Below are 15,398 nucleotides of genomic sequence, written 5' to 3' on the forward strand. Positions count from 1 at the left end.
GATAGGAGCTGCCAGATGCTCCTACCCTTACCTGCATACACCTGCAAGATTATGTCCATAGATGGAAAAGGAGCAATGGAAATACACACTTCCGCTTTTGTAGGAAGAACCCAAAGTCTCAAGCTGCGGATCCCAAATAGATTAAGCGGCTTAGTTTAAATTGATGTGTCTACTCAATTTTCTTCCCTTGTATATTAATATATTGCTAATAAATGTGGTGACTTAGAGTTTCGTAAGTATATCTGTTTGAATAATTCATCACAACCATTATTACTATTATCATTTTGGAAAGGAAGCTAAGAGGTCAATTTCATATCTGTGTGGTTTTAAAAGTATTAAAAATACATAAGAAGCCTTTATTTGTCTTGTCAGATGGAGGGATGAACTACATGACTTTTCCTCGTACTCATATATCCTGAGATTATGCTTGCAAACTCTGCCGAGAGAGGTGCTTCTGTGCTAAATAAAACTTGTCATGTCCTGTCGCTGAAACCCAGAAAAAGGCTGCTGACTGGAACCTGTAGATGAGTCTTCAGCAAGAGAGACTCCTCACAAGAAGATTAAAGAATGCCCTGAAGACCAGGCCACAAGTAAAGGAGGGAAGAAAATGTCATAGAAACAGAAATGATAAATTGTTTCACCCAAATGGAACTGTGTGCAGAAAAGGAAAATGGATGACAGCAACAACCAGTGCTACAAACACGCATAAGCAAGACAACGAAACAGCTTTCTGTGCAAGTCAAGGTCCAGAGCTCCACTCTATAATCACTACAGAGCCCCATCAGTCAAAAGCACTTCTCTAGCCATCTTGACATCTGGTCACTGAAAGCAGTCTGGGTGGCAGGTAGCGAGCAAGAACGAAAGCGGGAAGGAATGGAGATATGCCAAAAGAGGGGTGCCTGGGTGATTAGGAATGAAGAAGAATGTAGCTGCTGACTGGAAAAGAAAAGGGCATGGAGGTGAGAAAAGAATGAATGCTATAAATACTAGACAGCTGTTTATATAAAAAAAGGTGAAGCCATAAGAAAGTGTGTGTGTGTGTGGTAGAATCCTATATAGGAAGAAGGTGAACAAACATAAGAAGTACCAAAGTAGAAAAGTGGCATGGAATCTTAATTGAAGGGAAGGGAAGGGTAATTTTAAGAGTTAAAATGGACAGTTATTAATCTGATAGAAATGGTCATAATGGACTACAGGCTAAGCAAGAAACAAATAAGGGAGAAATCTGTAAAACTCTCATTCTGACTCTCTTGTCCCCTCACACTAACTATTGATGGTAAAAATACCTAATCACCTCTGTGTGGAAAAGGGAATGGAAAGTCTCATTTATGAGCAAATCCTCAGGCATTGAGGCAATCCAAGCAGAGACCAAGATCCATGCCATTTCCTTCTGGAGCCTGAACCAATTCCCTGCTTCCCAGAACTAGCACTAGGTGATTAACCCAGATACATGACAACTATATACTGTAATTCCTAGAGAACGACAATGTCTACATCGGGGGGCCAAAACAGCTTCAAAAGAAAAGATGCAAAGAATGGTACCACCAGCAGCATAAACCATGGCTGGCTTGGTGTGCTTGGCAAAACTGGGCAATTAGACAAATACCCCCTCTGTTAAGCTACTGACAGTGAGATCTACTGACAAATGATGCCCATGTCTGGAGACAATATGCAACCAATGTTCAGGCAGTAGTTTGTTTCCCTGTCAAGCACTCTTAAATATTAACTGAATATGTTGACTAGTTTGACAGCATAATCTTTTTAGCAATTCCTACACCACAAAGCCATGGTTATGAGCGAGTTATTAATAGCAAATGATGTTCAGCTAAAAGGCTTTATTTTGCAAAGGTGAGTGGAATGCTGACTCTTTTCATTGTGAAATGCCCTAGCTGAATCTAATGCTAATGCTTAGTGTGAGAAGCTGATCATGTTCTAAGTCTTTAGTGAATTAGTGCCATTTCTACCCTTTAGGATTGTAAAATATCTGTGGTGATGCTTCAATTTCCCCATATTGAGCTTCCTCAAACAAACGGTGCCTAACTCTGGACAGTGTTCATTATCTGAGGTTCAGTGCCATTTTGAGGGTTCATTCTTTATACTTGAGCTGCTTCAGGGTTACTGATAATGTCCCTCAACAATCATTTGGGACAGGATTCAACTAACTCACTCCATCAGCCGAAGCCCTGTGTAAGGACTTCTGCTTGTGTGGTGGAGCTTTCCCCTTTCTCTCCCCCACCCCCTGTGCCCCCTGCATCCACAAAATTGATTTGGGGTGTGTGTCAAGAGAATAATAATAATAATAATAATAATAATAATAATAATAATAATAATAATTTATTATTTATTATTTATACCCCGCCCATCTGGCTGGGTTTCCCCAGCCACTCTGGGCAGCTTCCAACAGAATATTACAATACAATAATCTATTAAACATATATAGAACCCCTAGAATAGCACAGGGCAGGAGGGCTGGAGGAATTATTCCATCTGGCAAGCTGCAACAGAATACTGAATTTCACCTTTGGTATTTTTCGGTTTGTTTTTTCTTCCATTGGGACCAGGACTTTTAAAACATTTTAAGATTGTGCTTCTAATCATTTCCTACAATGAGGCTACTGGAATGCTCATGTTACAATTTGCTTTGGGTTCCTGCATTTACTTTATAGAAAAATGTGGACGGTTCTAGCTATAAAGACCATGACTTTAAGCTTATCAGGCACATATTTATCTACCTGGATGAGGATTCTTGAAGAAATATTTGGAATGCTTATCTTAAAGCTCTGCCAATCCAAGACCTAAACAGCTGAAAGGCAGCATATGCTCTAGCAGTGGTGAATATGCCACCTTCAAATTCAGCTTTCAGGAAAATGTGTCAGTTCAGTGGAGGCAGAGTGTAGGTAGGATGAAAAGGGCCAGTGCTGTGTGTTAATAGTATTTTTAAAGGCACAGATTTATTTGCATATAATTGGTCTCTCACGATCGTTTTCAGGAAGATGTGACACTCCAGTGGAGACAGCATGCACGTAGGATGCAAAAGGCCAGTGGTGAGTGATAATAACTTCTCTTTTTTTAATATAAAGAGCTCAGCTGGATCAAAATCTCAAAAATAACACGCTTTGGAGCTGTAGTAGGGAACTCTGTGCAGTTCTGTGAACTAGCCTTGTAGCAAAAGAAGACACCCTCATTATGTTCTATGTTCTATAAAGCTGGCACCATCTGAAAAAAGGACGATAATCCTCCAGCAGGAATTGCAGGTGGCTGTGCTAGTTTACACAGACAGGGGACCCAATATATCTTCTGAAATAAGGTTTCCCCAAGTTTATTTTGTGAAGGGCAGGCAGTCTAATTCAGGAAAGGCTTATATGCACTACAAACTTATATCCATTTTATTGCATCCAGTCATCCTAGCTTCCCTATAATAGTTATGGGGAACTGCAGTGTGGCGAAAACTCTGTCATAGATACTCAGCTGCAATCCTTACAGTTCTCTGAGAAAAGGCAATTACTGGTAATTCCATTCCAGCAATGACTTAGATACAACCAGTGCTATTTTTCTAGAAAAAGAGGTGCCAGAACTCACCCTTGTTCTCTTATACTGGCAATGGTGTCCACCTGGGAGGTGCTGGAACTGAGTTCTGGTGAGTTCCAGCTGCGAAAAAGCTCTAGATCCAACCCTCTCTGGCCTTGTATATACAGCAGTTTCCTGTGTTCCACAATGTCTACCCTTGTTCCTCTTGTGACCCTCTGTGGACTCAGCTATACAGTGGTACCTCGGTTTAAGTACTTAATTCGTTCTGGAGGTCCGTACTTAACCTGAAACTGTTCTTAACCTGAAGCACCACTTTAGCTAATGGGGCCTCCTGCTGCCACTGCTCTGCCGGAGCACGATTTCTGTTCTCATCCTGAAGCAAAGTTCTTAACCTGAAACACTATTTCTGGGTTAGTGGAGTCTGTAACCTGAAGCGTATGTAACCTGAAGCGTATGTAACCTGAGGTACCACTGTACAGCTAAAAATATAACATTTTAAGTGCGTTTTAAAATCATTATACAAATGGGACACTAGATGGTGATGATGAGCTTATGGCAAATTCAATATATTTTTCAAAATGTTTTTAAGGAGCATTTTCACACGTGTCTAGTTTCTACCACAATAATCTTCTCATCATTCTGATGACTATAGGGACCAGCCTGAAAAAACTGAACAACACTCCACTGATGTCTAGATTAAGGCATACCATAAGAAGTCTCTATGGAATCCAGCTCTGACTAGCACCAGTTTGGAACCTAAGGTTCCTTGCACTGACATTTCTAGTCATTGTGAATCAAATCCTTAATACATATGGTTGCATATTTGTTAAGTTTTTGCAAGGGTGCCAGTTCCTGTGACAGGAATGGGAAAACCAGTGATCCTGCAGATTTTGTTGAACTTCAGCTCCCATCATTCCTGGCCATTAGCTGGAGCTAGTGGAAGTTGGAGTCCAGCAACATCTGGAGGTCGGCAGGTTCTCCGCTGTTGCCAAGCGGTTATCTGCTTTGAGTTCTTGTTTGGGAAGAAAAGTGGGGCACCTCCAAACATTGTATTAAAGCATTCAAAGAGCTGCTCTTACCACCCCCTCAGCTCTCGCTCAACAAAAAATGTGAGCATAGCAGTATTCACATAGAGTTTTATGAAGTGTGGGCTGTGCAATGGATTCAAATAGACAGGATAATTCCATGAATGCAAAAGAGCGCACAAGTGGAAACACACTCTTTTTCTGCTTTGTATTAAATGCTGCACTATACATAGCTGTGTTTGTTTTGTAACAATTGGCGAGAATTCATTGTTTATTGTTCCAGCAGGGGTAGAATTTCAAGTTTCCTTGGGTGGGGAGGAAGCAGGGGAAGATTTGCAGTGCAGTTCAAGGCCTGCTCTTGGAGATTTTCAAGAGCAAATATTAAAGAGCAGTACATTTAAAGAGCGTTTGACATGTTTACACCGTATACTGCCTTAGAACTACACATGTAGGCTGAAGTCCTATGTACACTTATCTGAGACTCAGTTCCACTGAAAACAGCAGAACATAGGATTTGGCTTACAGGTGTGTGTGTGTGTGTGAGAGAGAGAGAAAAAAATCTCATGGTCTAAAACACAGATGGGGAATCTTTTTCGCTCCATGAGCCAGATCCTTGTAGCCATGACATCATTATCAGACAATCTTGGAGATTTAAAAGTGAAGCACAGGGAGACTTGCAAATGCTTCGAACTGCAAAAGTACTGTTTGAAGCAACTGCTCCCTTGTCTTTAAATGCAAAGGGAGGAAGCTGTGTCAAAGAGTGCTTTTGCAAAAGGCTTTGAGGCAGCCCCTGTTCACCCATTTTAGTTGTTTAAAGCAGTTCACGCTTCTTTTTTAAGCAGGTGGGCATGGTGAGGGAAATGGCCTCATGGACCACTTGGACAACTGATTGGACAAACTTGGACCTTAGACCATCAGTTCTCTACCCCTGGTCCAAAGCATGGGGCTTTCTCTAAATGGTACCCATGTGATGCATCATTTAGCTCACTCTTCCTCCATCACTACTCTCGAAGTCCAGGTCTCCAGAACCTCCATACCTTTTTCTCCTGTTAGTTTTTGCCAATATGCACTAAACTCTTTTAAAAATGAACTTTGAAAGCAGTATAAATTATGCAAAATAAGCAAGTAATTGCCATTTTGCATAATTTATTCTGATTGTAGAATTTGGACTTCGTTCAGGGACAGGTTTTTTTCTTTCTTTCTTTCTGTAGAGGTGTATGCCTGGCACTACTAATGTGCTTCCCAGCGCTCATTGCTTGCTGAATAAATAATATTGTCAGACAAGTGAAATACCTTCCCTACTAAGAATTTCTAATGTGTCTATCACTATAGTGCACAGACACCAGCGGAACTATCAGCAGTGCAGACATTACAGTTGCAGCTGTTGTTTTGTTCTATCATCTCACCTTTTAATAGCTTGCCTAAGGAAGGAGCGGATGGTGCCACAGTTTGACTTTCATGCAAGCAAGCTATTTGCTTATATGCACATAATAAGGCTGAAATATTCCTGTGTTTTTCTCTCTCACACACTTTTCTTTTTTTAAAAAAATGCAGCATAATCGGAAACATCACACACTGTCCATCATCCTGTTAAAGTAATCACTGCAATGCTTGTGTTGATAAGACACAGTGATTTTGTTGTTGTGTAGAAGCTTCATTGCAACCAGAAAGACTGAAACTACAAAGGAGAGCAAGAACAAAAGACTCATATGATGTTTTCTTTAAAATTTTCAATAACATTATTATTAAGGAAAGACAGGCAGGAATTGCCTTGTAGATCAGACCAAGGTCCAGCTAGTCAATCGTTCTCTTTTCAGCAGTTGTTGTAGCAAACTTTCAGACAGGCCATTAAGATAATAGAATTTTAGAGTTGGAAGGGCAGCCCTCTGCATTGCATAAAGATTTTGATTTTCCTCTGCTTTTTGTTACCTGCATCTGATAAACTCTGGCATACTGCCATGGAAAAGCAAGTTCCAATAATTTGAGATCAAAATACTGGCAAGGGACCAATTTGGAAATGATAATAAAATACATTTACACTTTCTAAGAAGTGGTGTGGGTGGGTCATTTTAGATCCTGGTGTTACTATGTCTTGCTTCACTTCGTTCAAAATGTGGCAAACCAGGTCTGTTGCACTTGGGCAGCCCTTGCTTATTCTGTCCCAGAGTCCTGCTCTAACCACCGGAATGCATCCATCTTGTCCCCAGCAATTCCTTTTCATGTTGACTGTGTGTGTGTGTGTCTGTGTGTTTTGTGTGTGACCAATGCCCAAATATATTTCGAAGACCTCTTGGGGGCATATTAAACAGGGGAGCCAAAGGTAGTTCCTTATAAGTGCAGCTACAGCAGGATTTCCTGCTTGGCTCAATGTGGTTCCTGAGAGACCCGATTGCCCTTTGCATTTGTAAAGAGAAAACATTGTAGCTGAGGTAGGAAGGGAAGGGAGGGGGAAGGAGCTGCTTCTGTGCCATTCTCCAGCGCAGGTTGCCAGCTTCATGACACAGAAGAATGATTCTCTTCATAATTTTTCCAAGGACTATGCTTACTTGGGGAGCAGGCAGCCCGAGAAGCGGTATTTCTGGAAAAGGGATTAGCACAATCAGTGGGGCATCTTGAAATGCACCAGGGGGGCTTAAACAGCAAACGCTCTGAAACAGAAGGTTTTTCTTCCTTCCTAGCAGAATTGTGTTGAGCATCACAACACTATTTTTTCTCCCAGAGAACCAGACTCCATCTGTTTCTGGAACAGCTTAATGTTCATAAAGTAACAAATTATGTTTCACAGCGTAGCTCTTTCACAAGTTAATGGGGCTAAGGAAAGATTTTATAAGATTCTCATGACTCCAGTGCAGACCCAGAGCACACAAAAGGAAGCAGACTGGAGATGCTATAAAGATGTAATTGTTTGGTTACAAGCTAACCTTCCCCAACCAGAAAACAACACAAAGAAATATACTCTACTCACAAAGTGCTAAAGTAATAGAACCTCAAACATCGACAGAGTCCCTACATTCCTGCTCATGATTATTGCATTTGGATGCTGCAAAGGTCAAGGTAGTTCCATGTTGATGGGGGACTCATTTCTTCCAGGGTTGTCAGCTCATTCCTGCATCCTTATACTGCGTGTTGCTTTGGGACATATAAGGAAGTAGATAATCTCTTCAGGCTCTGTTCTGGCAACCTTGCATATTCCCCAAGAGGCACATTGGAAATCAAACAATAATAATCATGGAATAATGGAACATTCTTGGCTAGGCTCAATTCACTTAAATCTGTGCCAGCTTTTGTTAACCTCATACCATTCATGTGTTCTGGACTATAGCTCCCATCAGCTCTACCCAACTTAGTTGTTTTAGCTGGGGCTGACGGAAGTTTTTGTTTAGTCTATCTGGAGGGCACCAGGCTGTTGAAGGCTGAGCTACACAGAGGAAATTTGTTACAGTGAGCTGAAAGGGATTCAGGGCATTCTCCTGAGTTCTGAAGTTAGGGGACTAAAGGAGACTAAGCATATTCTGCATCTTGTTATGATTCCCACAGTTTAAGTTCCATAGGCTATGTACACATTAATGGCTCAAAACGCAGAGAGGTTTTCAATGCATTTCAAGCTGCATTTACATATTACTGAATACACTGGGAAGATCCCTTCACCTGACGCACATTACCTGTTTGGCTTCCCCGTGCTGTAATCCTTGCCCCAAACTCTTATTCATGAAGCTGTCATCTGCACATGTGCAACAGCTGTCTCAAATGTACACACCTCAACTTCACTGCAAAGTGAATGTGGCTTATGTTTTCAGATTGGATGGAAGCTGATTTGAGGGAAAACATGTGAAACAGCAGTGTTTCTCAAGGAACTACAGGATAGATATGGATTGTGGCTAATGTCCTGTGTAAACAGCTTCAAACACCAGCTGCAGGAGCATTCTGGAACTGAGTTAACAGCCTTAGTCTGAGCAAAATTTCACTGAGGGGAAATCATTAGACTGCTCCATTGTATTTTGCTGGCTTTTTGTTCTGCTGCAGGTGATAATTCTAGTATGCAAAGAGTTGGCATAGAACAGAGAGCTTCAAGAGGAACAAATTCAACAACAAATAACACCAGACTGAACCTTAAACAGGGCTGTAGCTCAAGCCAGGTAGTTAGCTCTGCTTCCCTGCCCCAGGAGAAGCTGCTCTGGTCAAAGGGGCTATGCTTATTTCAAGTAGCTCTAGACCAGGCATGGCCAAACTTGGCCCTCCAGCAGTTTTGGGACTACAATTCCCATCATCCCTAGCTAACAGGACCAGTGGTCAGGGAGCGTGGGAATTGTAGTCCCAAAATAGCTGGAAGGCCAAGTTTGGCCATGCCTGCCACACAACTTCCTCAGGTCAGAGAGATGCTGGGAGAATGGCCTCCATGTGTGCTGAAGCTCCCAGGGGAGTGGAGAACATTGTGTGCAGCATTGTGCTATAGCAAAGCAGGGCAGATCAGGATGGGGTCAAAAGGAGCAAGAGATGTAATCAGAAGTGGCTTACCTGGTGTGGCAGAATCACTATGCTAGCTAGCAGCTGTTTATTGGGAGGGAGAGGGGTGAGGCAAGAGGAAGGTTGGTGCAAGCACTCTGGTAAGAGCTCCATATTGGTTAGTTTAGTGTTTCCATGTGCTCTACCCCCAGCAAGCTCCTTCTTACCTTGCAGCCTGTTAATTCATCTTTGGATATTTTGCCTACTCTACAGAATTCACAGTAACCTTTTTCTGCCAAAGGTTCTAGGAATTCTGCACTATGCCAGAACTTCATCCCAGTAGGGCTCCATCTCACCACTTGCCCTGAAAGGATTCTGCCTTTCTGAGCATCTCAATCAAATTTTCACAAAGGTTGAGGCTTTTTTTTTGCGAATGTTCAGTTTAAGACCTCCATCACCATTCCATCTCCCTTCGCCCAGAATCCCTGGTGGGAAATTTCCTGGTGGAAATGGGATGTTTTTTGGTAGCCCCAGTTGACAGTGGGAAAAAGCATCTGCAAGGCCTAAAAGATCCTTTGCTGCCTCTTCCCACACCTCAGGACCTTGGGGAAGGAGAATCAGTAGCTACTCATCTTGATCCTGTTCATGAGCATTCAAGCAGAAGCTATGTGAATGCTCATGAGGCCCCTAATACCAAGAACCTGACGGTAGATTTTGCAGTCTAATATCCTATCATCAGAAGTGGCTTTACCAAGAAGTGAAGTGATGTGAAGCCTTGGGAGGCAGATCATAGTGATACCATTTTGCAACCTCCAGCTCAGTTTGCTCTTTAAAAGGGGAGAGAGAGAGAGAGAGAGAGAGAGAAAAGAAAGAAAGAAAGAAAGAAAGAAAGAAAGAAAGAAAGAAAGAAAGAATTTCTGAGGTTTGTTTCAGAGGTGAAAATATCTAAGGATAGCACTGGCCACATCTAGGGCATGCCTGATGGATGCTAGTTTTCTTGAAACCATGTAAGAAAGGATGAAACACCCAAGGCAGTTTGTTCCACTGATGGGTTGCTTTTCTGATTAGCAGCATTTTCTGACTGTCTAATGGCTTTTGCTGATTTTTCTGTCTTAAGTTGTTAAGATGAGGACAGTTGCTGAACTCACATCACCGCCACCCAAATGGAGGCATCTGTAATGGCATGCAAATAGCATCCCATCTGTAGAAAAATTCTGATTTTCCTATATGCTTTTGATATGGAGTTTGACTATTCTGAAAAAGCAGTACTTTTCCAAAGATCAGGAATGTAAATGCCCATCCTTTGCAGATAGCATATGTAGGATATCAGTGTACTTGTTCTACAACAGATTGAGCAGGCAGTTCAAGGCTTGCTGTGTTATTTGTAAGTAGGAACCAAGGAGAAAAAGGAAACTGCGCATTTAAGGAGACATAATAAATCTGGCCGCTTGACTTGGCTTACCCTGATCTGATTTTCCTTTCAATTTACCACAGCTCCACATTTAAGCTAAAGAGAATGGTGACACCTGCTCTCAGCAGCTGCAACAACAGATTCTTCTCTGGACATTTTTCTTTTACTGTCCTGTGCTTATTTTCTGTGTGGCCTGTAAACACGTGTCAAACTTTCATTATTTCTACTATGAGAGAGATATTCTCTCAAACTGATGCACATTCTTCTTAAAATCACTGGGGGGTGGGTGGTGGTGAGGCATAGTCATATTTTGCTCTTGCAACAAAAACATCAATAATCTTGTGGCACCTTAAAGACTAACAGATGTATTGTTAAACGGCATCAAAATCTCCACAGCAGTGTGAGATTTCAGGGGTTCCAGCTGTGCTTATCCAGGGTTTGTGTTTCCTTTGGAAATGAGGCACAGTGGATTGGTTCCAATATTTTCAAATTAATGAATATTTGGGTAAGGATAGACAAAAAAGGATTTTCTAAAGAAATATAAAAACTGGAAGAGAAATTAATAATTGCAAAAGGGAAATTTATATCCAACATGTATGACCTCCTTCTCAATTGGGAAGTGCAAGAAGAGGAGGTCAAAGCAGTTATGATTTGCTGGGCACAGGACATCAGGCATAACATACCTATGAGTGATTGGGAATGATTATGGAAAAAAGATATTAGATTCAGTCCATGTTATAATTTAAGAGAAAATGTACTAAAAATTCAATATAGGTGGTATTTACCCTGGTCAAATTGGCAAAGATATATAAGAAGAACCCGAAAACCTGTTGGTGGTGTAAAGAAGGAATAGGCACGTTTGTCCACATGTGGTGGGAGCGCAAGAAAATTAGAGAATTCTGGGAGGTTATTTATAATGAAATTTAAAAAATGTTTACATTTTCATTCAACAAAAAACCTGAGTTTTTTTACTTGGTATTATGCCACGAGAAATTACAAAAACTGCCCAACCTATATTTATGTATGCGACCACTGCAGCAAAGTTGCTAATACAGCGGTACCTCGAGTTAAGTACTTAATTCGTTCCAGAGGTCCATACTTAACCTGAAACTGTTCTTAACCTGAAGCACCAATTTGGCTAATGGGGCCTCCTGCTGCTGCTGCGCCACTGGAGCACGATTTCTGTTCTCATCCTGAAGCAAAGTTCTTAACCTGAAGCACTATTTCTGGGTTAGCAGAGTCTGTAACCTGAAGCGTATGTAACCCGAGGTACCACTGTAGCCAAAAATTGGAAAAGTAACAATATTCCCACGAAAACTGACTGGTTAAAAAAAATGATTGAATACTCACAGCTCGCGAAATTATCTGGGAGATTAAGAGGAAACACCACACAAAGAGTTAACAAGGATTGGTCAATATTTAATGATTATCTCAAAACCTATATAGAAAACACAAATCTTCTGACAGAAGTATAAATAAACATAGTAAATAGAGAAGTTAGACAAGAGAAAGAGAAAAGTTAGACGAGAGAAAGGAAGTAATTATCATAAAGGAGAAACTTAATAAGCAATATGAAATGCACATAGATTAAAGACTGACAAAATTACACAATGAGACTGGTTAGAAGTCAATAACCACAGTATGTCAGTGTCTTTGTTGGTAGGTAGATAGAAGTGGTGATGAAGGTGATGTATGTTTTGTATGTAATATATGTAATGTAATGTCAAGTGTGTATAGTTTTTGTAATGTATTGATATTTATGTGGAGCCTGTGGAGCCTTCATGATATAGGGTTTATTTACACACATATATGACCTGAGCGTACTGTGGAGGAGTTCAAAGCATTATACTCCAAGAGGATCTCTTGCTTCTCCCATAGGTGTGGCAGCATTGAATGAAAAACAAAAATCAGCAATTCTCTTGATTCCTTTTTGCTGTCTTCAAGCAGTCAGCCCGCCTTGTAATGTGACCCTGCCTCCTGCCTGTCACTGCTAACAGACTTAAAGGATTTTCCTCAAGTCGACATCCTGCAAAACCCCACCCTTCTGGCCTTTTGGCTTACTAACTAGAAACCAAGGCTCAGGGAAGGGCTTCACCCATTTGGCTGCCTGGCATGGAATCTCCTGAGGGCCCATCTGCCTATCCTTTGTTAAATTAATGACTTGGCTATTCTCAGGCTTTGTTCCCCTAATAACCTACACTCCACGAGCTTTACTAGGCTGGCTTGGCTTGTATTTTTAACATAAACTGAATCCAAGGATTGGGTGTTTGGCACAGTTTAACTTCTCAAACCTTGATTAATTCTAACTTTATTGGACCCAGGAATTTAGGCTGTCTTGCACCCCACAAACTCAAAGCTGTATTATTGCAAAAACGCTTATGGACTACGGTCCACTGAATCAGATGCCTGAAGTCTTATCCTGAGCTACAGGTACAACTATGCATGTTTTGGCAGGGAATGTAAGCATCACCTGTGGCCACTTCGCACTATACTTTGTAGATATTGTCATGCTCATCCATTCTGGTTTGGGCTGTATGGCTATGAATACACTCATGACTTCTTCCTTTGTTGTTATGGATACTGGACATGGATCAGAACATGTTGACTGGATTTTTGGATAAATGAAATTGAAGGTTTATGCTTCTCCTTGTTGACTAAAGAGGCCAGAGAGAAAATGGCATACTGGGTGCTGGAGATCGCAAGTACATGCTCAGAACTCATCCTTAGTTAAATGATTGATTGGGAGCTTTAAGCATACAAAAGTGGTTTTCACTAATCACTAAGCTGATGAAGGGCAAGTAAACTGTGATATCCATGAATTCTGGAATAGAAACTAAACCTACAAAAAGCATTTCTGTGTGAAGAGGGTCAGCAATTCTGGCTGAGCAGTTTACTTTGGGGTGGTGTTATCAAAGTGATTGTTTATATCAGCTTGACCATATTGCTGCACTTTGAAAAAGAAGAGCCCTTTTCCATTTTGCTGACCACATTTTTTTTTATAAAATAGATTCCCCCCTTGAATGTAGTCCATACTGACTAGTCTTCCAGTTGTCTGCTGGTATATCAGAAGTCTGGCTCTGGGTATTGAGCCCTTTAGAACCTGCATAGCTTTTCCTCTGAGTGTTCAGCAAAGAAATGTGTATAGTGTTGCTAATGATAGACCCTTCAATTCTTTCCCTGAAAAATTGGACAAAACCCTCCAGAGATATCATGAAGAGTGGAGGATAGAGATGCTGCAAGCAGCGAATGTAAAATGTTTGGAAGAAAGAAAGCTATTGAAAACAAAATGCCAACTAAAAGGCATCAGCCAAGGATACTGTCTGCCTTTCAAATCCTTATCCTTTGTGAGAGAAAAGACAAAAGTTAAAGGCAATGGGGGGAAATTATGCAAAATCACAGAGCTTTTTTTCCTTATAAAAAGCAAGTCCATTTCTGCGTATGATTATACACATAAAAGCTGGAAATAATAACATGGAAGAATATTAAAAATAGAGAGAATGTGGAATCTTTCCCTAGCCAGAAATTCAGAGGCTTGAGGTATAATACAAAATCAAATTGAGTTGAAAATGGTTTAATGTAAAAATGGAGCAAATTATGCTGCTTACAGTGCAACATACACTGGGAAGACCTGCTGGTAAATTAAGAGGGGCAGGGGGAAGAGACAAAATTGGAAAATATCATGAAAAGAATCAGTTTACATTTGACCCTGAAGTTTTTTTTCTGCTATATTGTGGGATTTGTAGATGCCGGCCAGATTTGTTGTGAAGGAGCAAGAAAGCCATATACTTATTTCACAACCTGTGTTTTTAAGAAACTTATTAAGCTACACTAAAGTTCTCCCTTCAGTATTAATAAAAGGAAATGTTTACACCCAAATGTTCTCCAAATGTAGATATTGTTATAAATTAAGTCCTACAAAGACCAGTAGTGGGTAAAATTATCATGAGTTATCTTGTTCATAATTTCACTTTTCACATCTTATTCTCAAGTTACCTCTTGTAGGATTGTGTCCAACACTGGATAAGCAGAAGGCAGTTTGTGTGCCAGATATCTTCCTCCCCTCCCTTCCTGCTTGCAGCTCCTTCTGCCTCCTCCTCTCAAAGCCTTTCTAGAGAGCTGGAGAGATCTGTCAAAAACATTTTGAGGCTGCAGTGAGGGGATATTAGGTGGAAGGACCTTGTACTAGTGGAGCACACATTGAAAACAACCTAAAGTAAGGATTTTTTCAAGGTATGGTTTTATTGATAGCACTGGTGCCCTTCAGATTGGGTGAACGAAGCATCATTTTTTATGTGCTGTTTATCAATATTACGTTCAGATGAGAGAAAGGGAAATAGCATCTTGATTCCATTTTCAAAAAAACCTAAGATTCTGCTGTGTTCTTAAATTGATGGGAGTTTATTATAATATTTGAAAGTTGGATTGTAGCCTGATCTCAGAAATATACTGTATGGGAAACCTTGGTGTAAACTATGATTGCAATCACCACTTGCCTCATTCATCTGGGACATGTGCAGGGAGGAAATGGTGTGCATAACCTAGTCAAGGGGAGGTTTTTCAAACGCCTATCAACTTGAATCAAGAATTTTATTGGGGTTTTGAAGATTGACAATACAGTAGTTGCTAAATTGTTGATAGCCTATTTGATCTCTGAAAAAGGGGTCCCACTGTTGATATGGGGTAGCTATATATCTCCTTTTGTTTCATTTTGCATTTGTCTCCCTCCATGGAATATTGGGAGGTTAGAGATAGTTGAAGTAGGGCTGTGTACACATGTCGTTTTATTCTGGAATCAATGGGAATGGGTTATTTGTTTTTTTCTACATAATCCACACACAATCTAGATCAGTGGCATATTTTCTGCCCTTGAAGAGTGTTTCATTCTGAAAATAACAGCTCATTGCAGATTGATTCTGCATTTCCCCACAGTGTGTGCACGATAAAACAGATTCAGAGGTAGGAAGTCAGTGATGAGAGAGAGAGAGAGTATC

The 15,398-nt window shown here is 40.7% G+C and overlaps 1 long non-coding RNA gene across 1 annotated transcript; it reads left to right on the forward strand.

Moving 5' to 3' along the window:
- Positions 1 to 398: 398 nt before the first annotated feature.
- LOC307219664 lies at positions 399 to 13,297 on the forward strand. Its single transcript, XR_013840499.1, has 3 exons — positions 399 to 959; positions 2,990 to 3,044; positions 12,286 to 13,297. It is a non-coding gene; the product is annotated as an uncharacterized lncRNA (long non-coding RNA).
- The last annotated feature ends 2,101 nt before the right edge of the window (positions 13,298 to 15,398 follow it).

This window comes from Podarcis cretensis, assembly GCF_951804945.1.
Source record: "Podarcis cretensis genome assembly, chromosome: 7".
Taxonomy (NCBI): domain Eukaryota; kingdom Metazoa; phylum Chordata; class Lepidosauria; order Squamata; family Lacertidae; genus Podarcis; species Podarcis cretensis.